Genomic DNA, 15901 nt, shown 5'->3' on the forward strand with positions numbered 1-15901 from the left:
AAATCCCCATGTCCTAACCCTCCCTGTACCAATCAGGTGTGAGCACAAAGGAGCTGCCTGCCACTGCAGCAATTCCCTGTTATGTAAGGAAGGCCCAGCTGCTGAAAGGCACTGCCAGGGTCAGATTACCCAAGAAGGGCCCAGAAACCCACACAAAGGTCCTTGGGGCAGGGCAGGGCAGGGCTGAGCCCTCCTGGGGGAGGCTGATACTCTGAGATCTTTGCCCTCACCTTGCTAAAGTCCACCACATGCCACCAGGCTCCTGTAAGACCAAAAGGCAGCAGGCTCCATCTCCGGGCATGAGGGCCCAAAGCCACTAACCGACCAACCAACTAACCAACGGACAACTGCTCTACTGAGGAAAAGGGGCTGACAGCAGCCCTGTGCCCAAGTGGGGCAGCAGGGCCAAGGCTGAATGCCAAGTCTCATTCTAGTCTGGTACCGGAAAAGGGATGGAGGAGATACAAGGCTCTGCTTCCCACCAGCACACCATGAGAAGTGATTGCGGATCTGCACACATCCATGTTCTCTCTCACACACATACGCGTGCGCGCGCACGTGCACGCACACACACACATGCCATCCACATTCAATATGATCCCAAACCAAAACCTGAATACAACCAAGGTATTCCTATAAAAGCGAGTGCCACTCTGGGATGCCAAATCAGGAAGCCAAGGAGAAGAATCTCAGAGCCCGGGTCTAGCAGCCTCCCTCCAGTTCACACTGGGCCAGCCAGTCTCCACCAGCCCTTCTAAACAGCAACCCCCAGGAGCCAGCAGTCACGTCAGGGAGACGATGAACAAGAGAAAGGAGAGTGTCACAGCACTTGACATGGAAGGGCTCACACTGCAAAGGAAAAGATCCCCAGGCCCAGAGTCACAAGAGTCCTAAGCAGCAGGGCCAAGATTTGAATCCAGGCCCCTTCTGACTTCAGAATGCACATTTATTACTCTTTATTACTGTTACTGCTGATCATGGTGCAGCATTTTAAAATGTACAAAACACTTTACACGTGTTCTTTTCTATGGGCCTCACAAGCACCTTGGGATCTGGTCAGCACAGGTATCACCTCCACTTTACCAATGAGGAAACAGGGATCAGAGAGGCTAGATCACACAGCTAGTGTCAGTGACTGGATTTGAACCCAGCCCCATCCTGACCGCAAGCCCAGCAGTCAATCCACCCTGCCCTGCCTGCCACCACCACCCCCCCCCCAGCTTCCTGGACAGTTTTTTTATAGATGAGCAGAGTCTGAAGCTCACCTAGGAGACACAGAGCTCTTAACCAGCCTGAGCCAGGCCCAGAATCCCAGGCTCTGACTCCAAGCTGAACCTCTTTGCACAAAACTACCCACCCAGCTGGCGAGTCCTAATTGAGGGATTTTGCAATCATGCATCAGCACATACTAGCTTTGCCTAAAGCTCCCCTGCACACCTATTATGACAGTAATAACTAACATTTAGACAGGACTTTGAAGTCTGTACAAGCACTAGACACTCTCTCAGAAGCTCTGACGTAAGCCCCACAGGTAATTATGATCCCCCTTTACAGGTGGGGAGACTGTGGCTCCAAGGGTGGTGAAATCTGAACCCAAGTCTTCGGGATTCTAAGGCTGCCAGAGCTCCCCGTTCACAGGCTGACGAGCCACTCTTCCTCAAGATGCCTCAGTGACTTGGAAAGAGAACCAAGAGACTTCTCACAGGATCCCAACCTCCAAGGCTCCAGGGAGTCCTGAATCCTTGGATCAGCAGGAAAGTCTGACAGACACCTCCTGGAGCCATTCAAAATCCTGGGGACCTCAAAGCCCAAGAGTCCAAAAGGACGGAAGATGCAGTGGGGGGCAACCACCAGCTACAGCTCCGAATCAGCCAAAACTCTGCTTTTAGAGGCAGGGGACAGACCTGGGGGCAAATCCTGGGTGTGCCACTGCCTGGCTGGGGGCCCTGGGACTCACATGTACAAGGAAAGGGTTGGAACAGATGGCCTTTAAGGCAAGAGCATCCTGTGTCCCTGGGGCAGTCAGGGGAAGCTGATGAGCTCCCTCTAAGAAAAAAATTATCTACATATGGAAAATAAAATGCATAGGCCTCCAAAGCAAACCCATTATAGTGAAATCCAGTTAGCCTATCTTTCCCAGTACAAGTTCACCAAGGCCAAGGAATCTCCCATCAGAGCCCCCGGCCCACCCTTGCTCCCTCCTGGGTCCTGTGCCCCAGGTAGGTGTCTGTCATCATCTCAAGGGTAGAGACAGAGGTGGGGCCATGGAGGGAGGTGCCAACTCTCATTCCAGGCTAATGATGCCTGAGTCTCTCCAAAACAAAGGCCCTGGTCACAAGGGCTCAAGAAGGATGGAGTTGGGGAGGGGAGGAAAGGGAAGGAAGGGAAGGAGAGGGGAGGGTTGGGAAACTCAGGAGGGAGAGGAAATAAAGTGTCCCACATAGACTCGGAGGTTGTCTATCAGTGATGTTCAGGCTCACTGGTCCCTGGCAGAGTCTGGGAGACTCATAAAGCTCATGCAGGGGATCCTTGCTCAGTTTCAGCCACCTGGCCTTCTAACACTCATCCTCATCCTCATCTCTCCAGTCATCAGTCAGTCAACAAGCATTTAAGTGCCTACTATGTGCTTGTGTGCCTGGCCCTGTGCTAACCACTGGGGGCAGGAACCAAGGCAAAACCACAAAAACAAGAGCCTGGGGCTCAGAGGTTATCCCATGAATTCCCTGGGCCTCCGTTCCCTCCCCTGTAAAAAGAAGGGGCTGGTCTAGATAACTTCGATGGTCCCTTCCTGATCTATCCTGGACAAGCCCAGGGGCCCTTAGGGGGTGCCAAAGTCCAGTAATCGGTGCCTGCCTCAGTTTCCTCATCTGTAAATGGAACCAATAGCACCTACCTCGAAGGGTCACTGTGAGGATCGAATGAGACAATCACTGTGACTCGCTTGGCACTATATAAATGGGAGCTATCACCGTTGTTGTAATTATCACCATTTCTCTCAACCTCCTGGGCCTCTGTTTCCCCCTTTATAAAGTAAGGGAACTGGGCTTTGGAGTCAGGAAGACCTTGAGTTCAAATCTTCCCTCAGACACTGACTGATCTCTGTGACCTTGGGCTGATAAATCCCTTCTTAGGACTCTTCCCCTATAAAATGACCCCATGGCATCTTTCTGCTCTAAACCTATGATCCACTGAAATCTCAGGCATGGACCCCATGCCAAAAGTCATGGTAACCTTGGAAAGCTGACTCTACAGGAAGGCAAATAATTGCTCCCCATTCATCCTGGGGTTGGGGGGAGGGGGCTGGCTGTTTTTTTAAATCTGCTGTTTGGTCTGATTCTGGGGGAGAGGAGAAGGAATTAGATGCTATCCTGAAAACCAACTGGGAGAACCCGTGTTTTACAATGCAAGTCTTGGAAGGAGCCCAGTATCTCGGGCTGGAATGTTCTTCCTGCCCTACCATGGTCCAGGAGGCCCTGCCCGTTGTCACTTAAGAACCAGCGCCAACCCCATTGGCAGGCTAGCTAGATGCAGCCCCGCTGGAGTCTAAGGAACACAAAGCCCCCCACCACCAGTCAGAGCAAATCAGGTACTTGGTTTTAAGAATGACTTCCAGTATTTGCATAATATTAAATGGTTTATATAATGTTAAATGATTTGCATACTGGGAAGGCAAGGAAATCACAGGATCGGAGCATTTCCCCATTCTACCCCCACACAGGAAGTTCAGAAGAGGAAAGGGAAGGGAACAAGCACCGATAAAGCCCCTACTATGTGCCAGGCTTCTAGGAAAACAAAGAAAGGCAAAGACAATAGTGCCCACCCTCCAGGGGTTCACAGCCAAATGGGGAGACAATGTACAAACCACCATGAACAGATGAGAAGAATCTCAGGGATAAGGGACCATAATGTTTCTTTGTTCATCAAGGGGTCTTTTCCTTGATACCTTGATTCTCTGGAGCTCTGAGCAAATCTTCCCTTCCTTGTGCCTGTTTCCTGCCCCATTCCCTCTTTGACTTCTCTACTCATGATATGAAGCAAGGTCACTTCTCCTACAAGGTTCTCAAGTAGGAGAGAAAGGGTCTGCAGAAGAGGGAGATTTATCTAGAGAATTCCACAGCCCCACATTTGGCAGCCGGCAAAGAGAGTGGCCCAAGATCGCTGTTCTTGGCCATGGACCAGTAGCCCTTCGGGACAGGTAAAAGAAGGGACAAGTTAATCATTACAAGGCATCATAGCTTTTGGAGGGTCAACAAACTTTGCCTCCCCCCAATGAGTCCTCTGGCCAGAAGCTACAGACTATCTGAACTCCACCGGCCACTGGCCCTTCCTGAAGAGCCCTCGGAGCTCCTCCATTTGGACAAACCTCATGACCACCCCAGATCACTTCTGGCTGGGCTCTCTGTAGTTTAGAAACCACTTGGTGTGTGATCAGACTATCAGCCTTCGTCTCAGCCCAATGGAACCCCAAACAAAAGGGGCGCCACTTGGCTGCCACTGTCCCATTCCTGATTACAGGCCCCACACCCACCCATTGTCCCCAACAGAATGCTGGAAGACCGAAGGTCATGTAGTGGCTGCATAGCTCAGAGCCCCCAGAACAAGAGTCTCAAAGCACCAGGAGGACAGAAAGGGCAGCATGCTTGGAGAATGGATGAACGTCATCATCATTTCACAGGCCATGCCAGCCAGAGCCTCTGATCCAAGGGCCAAACCAGAAGTGTCCAAAGGAAAGGGGCCTCAACCACCTTCAAGAAAGGAGTCAGTCAGTCAACTGGCATTTATTTGTTAAGGACTTGCATATGTCCTAATAAGAAAGGCAAAAAAGTCCCTGTTTTCCAGATGCTCATAGACCATTAAGATTCTTCTCCACTCACATTCCTAAGTGTTCTAGAGTTTACAAAGTCCAGTCACCAGTAGAAGAGAGAACAGGATCTCCCAGAGGGCAGGGAATGTCCCGCTTCTGTCTCTACAGGACCCCAGGAAAATGTAAATTCTTTCTGTCTCCTCTGTATCTGTTTCCTCAGGGATCTGGCTTATAGTAGGAATTTAAAAAATAGAATTAAATTTTCATACGGTATCTTTGCTAGTGCCCCTGGCCCTGCCAAGGCAGATGGAAGTTGCTAGAGGGCAGCGGGGCGGGGGTTATCTTGCATGTGTATATACAAGCATAGTGCCTAGAACAGAGGTGACATTAAAGAAATGTTTGTTCACTGATTGATTCTGAGCCTTCTCCCTCAAAACACCCATTAGTGTTGGGGCTAGAAGGAAGCTCTACTTCCCTCTTCCCATTTTAAAGACAAGGAGACTGAGGCCCTGGGAGTGACCCCTCCCTCCACAAGTGTCACAACAAACTCACAAGGCAGTCAGAAGTGAAGGGTCTAGTTTAATCACCTATTTTATAGATCAGGCAAAGTGAAGCCCCGGGAGATGAACTGGCCTGCCTGGCACCCAAGGTTACACAAGTCATGCCAGAGAGGGATTTGAATCTAGATCCTCTAATTTAAGAGGAAATGCTCTTTTCATTTTCCCACACTGCCTCCCCAAGAGTTTTAATACGGGACACAACATAGATATATGGAAGTATGGAAAGTAAATGGCTGTTGAGTGAATGAATGAAATTCCCAAAACTAGCAGGCCGTCAGGGGCATGGGCAGCATGCTCCCTCCCCTCCCCTCCCCTGCCCTCCTCCCTCTCCTTTCCTCTCTGTGGTTCCCTGCCTGCCTCCCCAGGCCAGCCCTCCAAGGCCCCATTCAGGGTGATGGATGGGCAGGGCCGCCTGGAGCCTCTCTAACTCAATCTTCCTGGCCTTGGCTGGCCAGCAGGCCTCTCTGTGACTCAGCTTCCCAGGGCTGAACTTGCAGGAGGTCTCCAGCAGGATGGAGGATCAGGGAGGGGCCCCTAGGAACACTGCAGGATGTTACCCTTGTCCTTACCCCTGTGCTGCCCTCTGCCACTAGAGGGTGGGTCCCTGCTGGGATTCCTGGAATCCCCCTGGCAATGAGGGGAGTGGGGGCATTCTAGCACTCACCGATGAGTTTAGAGAGACAGTTTAGGTGCAGACTGTTCCCAAAATCTGGGGGCAGGGGCCAGCTCTCAGTGACCTTGGCCATGGCCTGGCCCAAACTACCTTTCCAGCTTTATACACTCTACCCCCCTCTCCCTCCAAACCCGTTATGGTCCAGGCAAACTAGCCTTCGGCTCCTTTCTCTTACACAATGCTCCTATTTCCCATCTCCAGGCCTGGAATGCACACTCTTCCCATCACCTCTTAGAATTCCATGCCTCCTTCAAAGCTTAGTGCAAAATGCCACCTTTTACATAAAGCAGCAAGGGAGTACACTGAATAGACAACTGGACTTGGGAGTCAGGAAGACCTGAGTTCAAATCCGGCCTCAGACATCCACTACCTGGGTGACCCTTCTGATCTGTTTCCTCATCTGTGAAATGGGCCAGAGAAGGAAGTGGCAGATCAGATGAAATACTATTCATGAAGCACTCTGCAAACCTTAAAGAACCATTTAAAAGCTAGCTAAGTGACTTCCCTCCCCCTCACCCCCGCCCCAGAGCTATTCCCTAATTCCCCAATTCCCATCCTGCAATTTTATCTGTATCTGCTTTTAATACACCTACAGACAGTAAAGTCTCCCCCTGCTAAACTGTGAGCCCTGGACTGGCCCACTGCCTGGCATATACTGGGTGCTTAATAAATGCGCATTGATTGACTTCCCAGCCCCACTGCAGCAGTAACCTCCTTGGGCTCTTCTCCAGATTGAGTCTGGAAGGCCACCTTTCCTCCAAGCCCCTCAACAAAGGAGAAGGAGGCTCCAGGTCTCCAAGCTGACCTTTTTATCAAAGGCTGGCAGTGGTTAGGTCTCCAGCTCCACACAAAGGATAGAGAACCAAAAGATAAGAAAGACAGCCTCCAGAAGATTGCATAGACTTACAAACCTACTGGGAGCCCACCTGGAAGCTCCCTTAGGGCAGGGAAGAACTGTATTCCTAAAGCTTAGCACAGGGCTCAATATACAGTGAGCACTAAAAGTCAGCCGGCAGACTGAAGAAGCGCTTAGGAAGTTTACACAAAGATCCAGGGATAAAGAGTAGCCTGGCACACAGTTGGGGCTTAATAAATGTTTACTGACTCAATGAGTCATTAGAGGATTAGTAGCTGTGCGACCCTAGGCAACTCACCAAACCTCCTCTGAGCCTCAGTCTCCTTGTCCACCAAAAGAGGCTAACTAAGAGCACCTGTGTCACAGATTTGGTGAGATAATGTCTCTAGGGCAGGCCCTCTGGAGGCTCAAACACAGGCTGACTCCTACTGTCCAGCTTCAGGCCAAGAGGCTGCACTGTTTCCACAGATCCCAGGGCAATGTGAACTCTGCATAGGAGCCATCTCTGAAGGGTGACAAGGAACAGAACACAAGGCCTGGGGTACAGAGGGAAGACCTCACAGGAAGGTGGTGGCAGGAGAGCGGATGTGTTGGTGAGCAAGGTGAAGAGGGAGAGCAATGGGGTGCAAAAGCCTGGAGGTAGGAGATGGAGAGTGAACATGTGAGGAGTAAGAAGTTGGCCAGACAGCATAGAGATGGGGCTGCAAGAGGAGCCCCCTCCAGGCTACTTGCTCCCATGGTGACAGAGGCAAGATGTCATCCCAGATTAGTCATGTGAAGTGCACCTGGAAAGGTCAGCTCAGGAAGGATTGGAAAAGGCTTTAAATGCCAAAGAGGGGAGCCTGTATTTTAATCTAGAAGCAATTGGGAGCCATGGGAGGTTCCTGAATACTGATATGGTCAGCCTTGTTCTCTAGGAATACCAACTTGGGCAGCTGTATGAAAGGTGGGTACAGCTGGGAGACAATTACAATGCTCCCCACTCCACTAGGGTGGGGACCATAAGTGGAGCAAAGGGGATGGATGGATGGATGCATGGATGGATGCATGGATGGATGGATGGATGCATGGATGGATGCATGGATGGATGGGAGGTATTTGCGGTTAGGAGGAAGGCTCCCAAGTACTTGGTGAATCAGCTATCAATCCCAAACTATCTTCCCTCTCCAGTCCATGAGGCCAAGATCTTCCTAAGCCCCTGCTCTGATCATGCTATTCTCTACTCAGAAGAATTCAGGGGCTCCCCACTGACTACTGAATATAGACACAGTCTGATTCTGGCATTTAAGGCTCTTCACAATCACTAAGGTCTTCTTATATTACAAAGCCAAACTGAGTCACTCTGTATCTCTTGTTCTTATCCTGCCTTTTCCCATCTCCAGACCTTTGCTCAAATGGTCCTCCATCCTTGGAACCTGCCCAGGTTCTGGGTCAAGTCCCAACTCAGATGATACCTCCTCCATAATGGCTACCCTGACTTGAGCCTAAATGAAAGGGACTCCCTCCTTCCTATTGTTTCTCACGCAACTTCTTGCACTTGCTGCCCCATCTATCACACCCAGCTGCTTTCGTACAAGTTTTTCCTTATTTGACCGTAAACTCTCTGAGAGCAATGTCAGTGTCGTATATATCTGTCTCCCTAGCACCTAGCACAGAGTATCTTACATGCATGTTTGTTAAACAAAGTGAAAGAATGACACGGCAATTCACACAGATGCTAGGACCTGACAGTTTTTCTGTGATGATATGGTAGTTCACAAGTCTGTTTAAGGACTCAACAGTGTGTCTATGCTGACCCGTAGAGAGAAGAGAAACCAGGAGAGGACATCAAGAACTGACAAGAAGCCATCCTAGAAATCCAATCTCCCTCCTCCCACTTCACAGATGAGGAAACCGATGCCCAACAAATAACTTGTCCAGTGTCACAGTGCCCAATGCTAATCCTGCCTCAGACAATAACTAGCCCTGTGTGACTCTAGACAAGTCACTTCAACTCTAGGCCTCAGTTTCTTCATCTGTATAATGGAGACAATAAAAGTGTTTACTTCCAAAGGGTTATCTTGTTTTTCTTTTTGTATCTCCCACATCTGGGGCAGTACCTGGAACACCAAAGGCATCTAATAAATTCTTGCTGGGTGAATGACTTCCTAGTTAGTAGAAGCCCAGTACCTTTAAACTTACTCCAAGCAACTGTCAAAAACAACAGTTTTGAGAGCAGCCAGAGGAACAAGTCCATCGCTCTGGACTGCTTTTCCCCATGCCTCCCAACTGCAGTCAGTTGTTCTCATGGCCATTCACTGGCAGCTTCAGGGTTACACAAACATCTCCCATGATCCTCCCTGGCCCCTTCACCCATCTTCCGCCAAATCGCTTGGAGCTGCTGCCAGAAACCTGTTTTCAATTAAAATCATCTTCCAGTAAAAACCACACGTTCCAAATGAGTTTGGATTGTTCCAGAATCATCCAAAGGAACTCTGGGAACTTTCTATGAAGAAATGGCTGGCATGAGTGGCCCAGAACTTCCCTGAACAGGGCAGAAAAGGAAACCTATCTCCCAGAACCTCCTCCTCCCCAACAAAAGGAGGCTAAGTATTATCCTGACAAGACACCCCAATGGGACAGCAGAAAAACTGACCATTAATCCATCCCCTAAGTGAGGTCCTAGGGTTGGAGTCAGGAAGGCCTGAGTTCAAATCTAAACTCACACACTTACTAGCTGTGTGACCCTGGCCAAGTCACTTCAATTTTCTCAATGCTTCAGTTTCTTCATGTGTAAAATTAAGGTGTGCAGTTAGATGACATCTCTCAATTTCCTTCCAGGTCTAATCTAGGATGTCAATGCCTGCTTTGAAAACCAGCACTGCCTCAACATAGTGGAAAAGTAACTGTTTGTCTATGAGCCTCCTCATCTATACAACAGAAATAATTCAGATCTACTCGATTATGTCCAAAGCCCTGGTTGTTAGATAGCTACAGGGCCCTGTATCTGGGTGCTGGCGGGAGCTTCTTCCCTTGGGCTTCTGGGAGGAAAGGGTTCTGGACAATGAAAATGCTATATATGTGAGCTTTCATTAAGACTAAGGCTTTGTCCAGGTGGATAAGGGAGCCAACTGCTCAACTGCACTTTTGACTCCAGCTCCCAGTCTTGAGAAAGGAAAAAGGAGGAGAGAAATGGAGTCCCAGCAGTCATCCCCAATACGAAAAACCAGACGGCAAATCCTCAAGAGGAAATCCCAGAATTAGAAACAAGGACAGGAGGAGGAGGGTCTGAGAGATGGTTTCATTTTACAGACTAGGAGGACTAGAGTCTAGAGAAGCCAAATGACTCACCCAAGGTCATACAACCCAGCAAGTCAGCTGACAGGCTTCCAATCTTAAAAGTTCTCTGTCTAGTAGGCTGGGCCTGAACAGCAGTAAATCAGCACCTGTTTTCCAAAGAGGAAGGCTGATTGGATCCTTAGTCCTCCTTAATCTGCTTGGCCCGCAGAGTTATTAGTTGACTGCTTCAGAAGTCAAAGTTAAGTATATTAGGAGAAAGAAAAAAAGGAGAGAAGGAGGGAAGGAGGGAGGAAGGGAAAAAGAGAAAAGGGAGGGAAAGAGGGAAGGAAGGGAGAGATGGAGGGAGAAAGAAAGGAAAGAAGGGAAGGAGTGAAGGAAAGGAGAAAGAGATAAAGAAAAGAAAACGAGAGAAGGAAGGGAGATAGGGAGGGAGAAATAGAAAGAAAGAAAAAAGAAATGAAGGGAAAGAAGGAAATGAGAAAGAGAGAGAAAGAAAGAAAGGAGGGAAAGAGGGAAGGAGAGATAAAGACAGAAAGAAAAGGGAAGGAGGAAGGAAGGAAGGAAGGAAGGAAGGAAGGAAGGAAGGAAAGAAGGAAGGAAGGGAGAGAGGGAAAAGAGAGAAAAGGGAGGGAAAGAAGGAAGGGAGGGAGACAGGGAGGGAGAAAGAAAGAAAAGAAGGGAAGGAGGGAAGGAAAGAAAAGGAGAAAGAGAGAGAAAGAAAGGGAAAGAACAGAGGGAAAGAGGGAAGGAAGGGAGAGAGGGAGGGAGAAATAGAAAGAAAAAAGAAAGAAATGAAGAGAAGTAAGGAAGGAAAGGAAGAAAGGGGAGAGAGGGAAGGAGAGATAAAAACAGAAAGAAAAGGGAAGGAGGAAGGAAGGAAGGAAGGAAGGAAGGGAAGAAGGGAGGGAGGGAGGAAGACAGCTCCCTGGCCTCCTGTACCACTTGGGGATTTGAACTCTTGGACCAGAAATGCTTGATTCCTCCCCCCATGCTCAAACCCCAATCAGGCCATTCTATGAAATTCAAGCTGCACTCTCCCTGCCACATGGCTCTCACACTGACCTTCTCCTCCCTGAACAGCTGGGAGTTGTCAGAACCCCCAGCTCCCCAGTCTAGAAAAGGACAAAGCTGCCCCCTCCCCTAGGGGATGCCCAACCAACACAGGCCTGTGTGTGGCATGGCAGCCCCTGAGGCAGCAGCCCTGCTGAGCCCCATGGAGGCCAGATTCTCCTCTTTGCCAAGCCAGGCCTGCTTCTGGGCATCTGATACTCGAGGTTAGGCATCAAGGCCAACAAACAAGCCCGAAATAAAAACCTCCGGAGGCTTGCCCTTGGATCCAGTGTCAGAACCAGTTGGAGGTAACAGGATGTGGCTGCCTAGTCAGCTAAGATGTCCCCCTTCCCCCACAGTTCTTTTGGGTGGCAGGATGAAGTCAGAAAGAACTGGGTTCAAATCCACATCTGACACTTTCTAGCTGTGGGGCCCTGTACATGTCCCATAACAGCTTGGAGACTCGGTTTCCCCATCTGAAAATGGGGACAAGAATTGAACCCACCTCAAAAGACTCAAATGAACTAATGCATGTAGAATGCCAGGCAAACAGAAGCTCTTATTGTTCTCATTAAAATTATCACCCAAATGGGGGCGGTGGGGGAGCGGCAGAAGGGAAGAGTGCCAGGCCTGCAGTCTGGAAGACCTGAGTCAATCCCAACCTCTGACACTTCATATCTGGGTGACCCTGGGTCACTTCGCTGTCTGCCTCAGGTTCCTAAGGCTCTGCAAACCTTAAAGCCTTATGTAAACGCTAGCCAAGACAATGATGTTTGAGCCACCAGCCCCAGTCTAGGACAGCAGGAAGGAGCTTTTCTGGGAGACTGGAGGGTTGTCTGAAAGGGTTGTCCCCTGGGCCACCGGGAGCCTGGGCTGGAATCTTGCGGCCAATCTGGGCCTCGGTTTCTCCAATCATCAAAGCCAGGCCTCTACAGTCCGTTTAACTCTTGACCTAGGATCCTGTCAGTCCTGAAAGAGCAGCCTGGTCACTGGGACCCAAAGACACTCACATTCCACCCATGGCGAAGAGCATGACCAGCAGGAATGAATAAATAAAATCTTCTCCCTTTTCTATGGGGCATCCTATGCAAAGAAAGCATCATCCTCCCAGCAGCCCCATAAGGTAGGCAGTACTAGCATCACCAGGCCCATTTCACAGATGGGAGACTGAGGCTTGAGAGAGGGAAACAGACATGTTCAAGGCTGTAGCAGCTGCGAGAGGATCCAGAGACTCCAAAATCTGCTCTCCTGATGCCACATAACTGTAAGCACAATGATAATGAGATCTGGCAATACAGCTGAGTGACCCCACGTTTCTGAACATCAGACACCAGCAGGACAGGCTGCTGACGACTATCAATCAAGGAGTTTCCACTGGGAAGTCCCAAGCCCAAAGAACTGACAAGCCTAGACCAAATTAACAACAGGAGGAGCAGCTCATGTCTGGGGTGGGATCTGGGCCCCAAAAGGCCTTGGATTCCAGGAGAGGCCCAAGCGTCACAGCCTGAGGCCCCACCTGTCAGTCTCTGCAAGGGCAGCCAGCCCATCCATAAAGGGGAGGTAAGATACTGCTGCTCTAAGGAGCTGCCTTCTGCCCCTTCTTAAAGGCCGGTCCCATAAAAGCTGTCCTCCTCAGCCCAACACACACAAGCCAGGCTTTAGCCACACAGAACCTCACTCCCCAGAGCATGGCTGACAACGGGAACCACCTTCTGGTGTCTGCAATGGCCTTGCCTCGGCCCTCTCAGGTCTGGCTTCTCCCACCCACTAAGCAGCTAGCCCCTCCCCCCATCTCTCCCAAGGCCTTGAGACACCTGTGGTCAGCTCTGCCATTCACAAAAGGAGGCACCTTGAACAGAGCTCAGCCAGTGAGTCAGAGCCAGGGAGAAGAGTTTCCCAGCAGGTGGAGAAGGTTCATGTGTGTTGCAAGGAACTTCCTCTCCAGCTCGCCTCCCCAGAGCCAAGCCAGGCAGGGTGCGGTGCCCTTCTCACCAGCCCTTCCAGTCAATTCCCTAAGCCAAGAGCCCAAAGGATCCCAAAGGCTCCTTTGTCCCATCACCCACTTCCTCCTCTTCCATTCCAACAAATGAGTTTATTCGGGAAGATAAGGACAAACAGAAGAGAGAGGCATGGCTGGGGAAAGCCCCAACAGCTGAGGGCAGGGCAGCTTCAGGCCGGGGAAAGTGTCTCCTTTCATAGAAGATGGAAGGAACTTCACTTATGAGGTCATCAACTCCAACCTGCTTCTTTTACAGATAGGGAAACTGAGGTCCACAGAGGTTGACATTTGCCATGGGGCACATATAGCAGGGTCTGAACACCTAGGGATTCCTGACTCTGAGATTATGAACAGAGGAGAAATCCAAGCTATCCACAACCATAGGAATGAATGCTACAAAGGCATTTCACATCAGGCTCAGATTTGGCAAAGGGGACATGAGAAGATACTGGTGAGTGGCAAGCATACCAGCTGGTCTTGACTGGACAGTCGTCCACACCCTCTGACTCAGACACACAAGGGGGTGGGCAAGTACCCCAAGGAGGGTAAAGATCCCCAAAACATAAAATACTGAGAACAGCCCTCCTTGTGGTAGCAAACGAATGGAAATCAAGTGAATGCCCCTCAAATGGGAGCATGGCAAAGTCAAATCGAGGCATGTAAATGCAACAGAACAGTATTGAAGAATAATGCCAAAATCAGCAGAAGAAATGCTCAAAGGGGCAGATTCCATAAACCTTTGAGGTCTCACATGGACTGATGCCAAGTAAAGTTAGCAAAACCAAGACAGCAATGCCTGGGATGGTCACGATTAAGGTGCAGCCAAATTGGTTACTTCGTTTCCTACCTCCATGCTTTTGCATGAGCCATGCCCCACGCCTAGAATGCACTTTCCTCACCCCTCAGCCTCTAACAAACTTAGTACCCCTTAAAATTCTGTGTTTAAACACCACATTCTCTACAAAGCTTTCCTGATCCCTGCCCTAGTTGCTAGTGCCTTCTGCCTCAATGTTACTTAGTTTTTTTTTTCTTGCAAATACTTTGTATATAACTATATAGATAACATACAAAGTCTCTCCGAAAAGGGATATACATTTCTTGAGGGTAGAGACTGGAACTTAATAAAGCAAAGTTGAAGCAAACTAAATTTAAACTCGGTTATTCTCCCCAGCCTTGGCACAAAGTTTACACCCAGCAGAAAAGAGGAATAAATGTACCTCCCCCCTCCCTTTGTACAAGTTGGGGACTATGGGTGTGGAATACTACATATATCAGTCAGACTTGGCCGCTACTGGGTTGGTTTTGCTGAGCTGCCTTTTCCTCTTTTCTTGGCTTGGGTGGGACTAGGGAACATATATGTAAATGAAGGTATGAGGAAAGCAAAAGCCATCCAGCCCCTCCCCCACTGAGCTTCTGGAATGAAGGGTTGGGCCAGGACTTTCTAAGGTCCCACCTTGGATGGAGTGACCTAGGGCCCACCAGGGCTGGGCCTTCAGGCCAAGACAGACAGACCAGACCCACACAGCAACTGCCCTCTGCCCCTTCCTGTGGCCTAACCTCGGCCAGATATTGCACAAACCTGCTCGCCTGGTTGGGCAAGAGACCCCACCCTGCTCAGACTTTCCCTGATGTCCACACTTTTGCTTGTCTTTATCCAGAAAATACTTGGGGGCAGGAAAACAAAGAAAAACAAAATCACTATGGAATGACTGCCAACCCTGCTCCCTCTTTGGAACTACTTGGGGGGGGCGGGAGCAAAGAGGGATGGGTGAGAGAGGGAATGAGGGAGGGAGAGGAAGAAGGACAGGAAGGGGGAAGGAAAGAGAGAGGGAGAAAGGAGGGAGAGAGAGAGAGAGAGAGGATGGAAGGAGGAGGGGAGGGGGTAAAAGGAAAGGGGCTCCTGTGTTTGCATTTTTAAGGCAATTCATGGCAGCCCACGTGCTCTCCCACAGTGACTAATCTTGGCAAACAAGGAGAGAGGCCGTGATTGGCATGCCTGTGGGCAGGATGTCCATGAAGTAGAAAGTGCCACCTCAATCTGGGAGGGACCTTGGAAATAATCTAACTTTTTCATCTTACAGAAGAGGAAACTGAGCCCAGAGAGAGGAAGGCATTTGTCTATGGTCATCCAAATGGGGGACTGTCTGCTGCTCCCACCCCCCTGGCTGTTCCTCCCTCTGTACTCCAGCCAAAATGCAGCCCTCAGCACTCTCTCATCTCCCACAGCCCATTATCATCTCCAGGTCTCTGGGCCTGCCCAGCAAAATCTTTCCTTTCCCTCTCCGAGCACCTATATCAGCTGCCATGGGTTTACTGATCATCTCTATGCAAATGATTCCCAGTCCAAACCATCCTGCCCCAGTCACTAAATGCCTACTGCATATTTCCTCCTGCATGTCCCATAGGTACCTCGACCTCAAAATGTCCAAAACAGAACTCAGCACCTTCCCCCCAACCCTGCCCCCTCTTCCAAACTTCCTTCTTTCTGTCAAATGCATCATCATCTTCCCCTATAATCAGTTTCAAAATCTCATCATTTTCCAGGACTCAACATTCTCTCTCACCAGACATACCCCATTGGTGGCCAAATCCTTGGACCTCCACAGTGTCTCCTACATCTGAGCCATCTCGCCCCTCTCAGAGCAGTTACCTGGGCCCAGACTACTGCAATGGCCTCCTC

The 15901-nt window shown here is 49.8% G+C and overlaps 1 protein-coding gene and 1 non-coding gene across 3 annotated transcripts in view; both read right to left on the reverse strand.

Annotated features, from left to right (window-relative positions):
* SLC25A37 (solute carrier family 25 member 37) overlaps positions 1-15901 on the reverse strand; it is a 50331-nt gene that overhangs the window by 20493 nt on the left and 13937 nt on the right. The window contains exon 1 of one of the 2 annotated variants that reach the window (XM_036749506.1): positions 3944-4023. The exons of the other annotated variant lie outside the window; for it this stretch is intronic. The gene's annotated coding sequence lies outside the window, so the exon portion shown is untranslated. Of the gene's footprint in view, positions 1-3943; positions 4024-15901 lie in introns of those variants that run through there. 2 annotated transcript variants of the gene reach the window in all.
* LOC118845195 lies at positions 4425-4673 on the reverse strand. The gene has a single exon (XR_005010060.1). It is a non-coding gene; the product is annotated as a small nucleolar RNA SNORD17 (small nucleolar RNA).

Source organism: Trichosurus vulpecula, chromosome 3, assembly GCF_011100635.1.
Source record: "Trichosurus vulpecula isolate mTriVul1 chromosome 3, mTriVul1.pri, whole genome shotgun sequence".
Classification (NCBI taxonomy): Eukaryota; Metazoa; Chordata; class Mammalia; order Diprotodontia; family Phalangeridae; genus Trichosurus; species Trichosurus vulpecula.